This window comes from Tuber melanosporum (assembly GCF_000151645.1).
Source record: "Tuber melanosporum whole genome shotgun sequence assembly, scaffold_125, strain Mel28".
Taxonomy (NCBI): domain Eukaryota; kingdom Fungi; phylum Ascomycota; class Pezizomycetes; order Pezizales; family Tuberaceae; genus Tuber; species Tuber melanosporum.
This window is the reverse complement of record NW_003298783.1, coordinates 334,102-335,911: the sequence shown is the minus strand read 5'-3', so window position 1 is coordinate 335,911 and position 1,810 is coordinate 334,102.

The following is a 1,810-nucleotide window of genomic DNA, read 5'->3' as shown; positions in this document are numbered from 1 at the left end:
TTCCGAGCTTCTAGGTGGAAGGCAAATCCCTACCCTCACATGATCTGCTTACCTGATGTGAATCCTATTGAGTATATCTGATTAGACATAAACTTCTCTATAAACAGTATTCAGATATTGGAAGCATCCCAAATGGTCTCCTGAATGTTAAGCAATAGTTGGCTACAGTTTTACAAATGGTGTTGGAAACTACACTACTAGAGATTTTTGAAAAGCTGTGGAAGTAAATATTTGATTAAATTCAGGCGGTTATAGATACAAAGGGGTAGTATACATATTATTAGAACTTTTCTCCAAAAACTAGTACAACTATTAAGTTTTAAATGATAGTTGAGTAATCATCATAGTTAGACATATTGCACAATAAGTGAGATTAGGTAATTACCAAGACTTTTGAGAAGTCAATTTATCTCCTAGCACTCCAGCAAACTACATCTACCAATAGAGCTGGATATGTTGCAATGCCTTTAGCTGTCAGTACACAATGTATTAAATTATTTTGACTCTTTGTACTAATCGCACTATATACAGATAACACTAATACAAACTTTCTTGTAATAAGCCATCAACTTAACATAGAGATCAAACATATTTTTATCCACTTTTACAAAATAAAAGAGAAAATCAAGTACAGTTGATTCACCATCCATAAAGCTTCATCTTCAGATAATGTTGTCAATATCTACACTTAAGTTTTAGTAAAACTAGCACACAATCAAATTATAGGACTATTGGACTATAGATAATATAGAGAAGTATTTAAATTATTGATTTGTTGTATATTTATGTTTTATTAATAATAGCATAAGTTTTCTCTTACTTGATTACTGTTTTAGTAAACTTAAACTCCACATATATTATTATACTAACAGCCCTACATGTTTTATATTATTTCATTAATATTTAGTGATAAGTATTTGTAATTTTATATGTAGTACTTTCTTTAGTTTACAGAATATTTCATCATATGGGTGCTGATATGCAAAAATTGGCCAGACACCTTAAACCTGGTTTTGAGTTATTAGCCTTAGAAGTTTGCATAGCAACCACTTCACTCTTGAGAAGTTCCATAAGTAATTTTATTGAAACATTTTCTAATACAAATCCAATAACGTGAGAATCTAATCTTTGATTAATATAGATAGCATTAAAATTGCTTTCTCTACATAGCTATGATAAAAAAATTTCAAAAAGGAATGTTTTAATTTTGTCAATTATACTATTATAGGAGTAAAATATGTCTAAGCTCATACTGGCCAGTGGTAAGCTTAACAATACAGAATGATGACTTTCTTCTTTTATTTTTAGTACCAGGTGGATGTCCATGCCCTTTGCATTTAACTGGTGAAGTACTAACCTCTTGGAATGTACCATCTTCATTTTTACTAGCTGTCTCATTTGTCTCATAAATACTCTCATCCAGTTCAACTTTGGTCTTTCGTACATTCTGAGCTCCTAGGCTTTTCTTTTCTCTAACAGCAGTGATTAGTTCATCTTGAAGTTCAGAATACAACTACTGCTTTTGATACTTCAATGGAGTATAAGAGGAATACCTGTGCCAAAAATCATGATACTTTTCTGAGTTATGACCAGTATCTGGTATTGGTGATGGAGAAATCTAACAAAAGGACTCAAGATTGAATCCTTGTTTACAAAGATTAAACTTTATTCATGGTTGATCTGGTAGTCTTTTGGCTTCAACAATACCAGGAGACATAGAACTAAACCGCAAAAACTGAAAACTTTGAATACCCTTTAGCAACTTCAAATATGCTGACAGTGCCTTTTCCCAATCTCTAAAAACAGTACC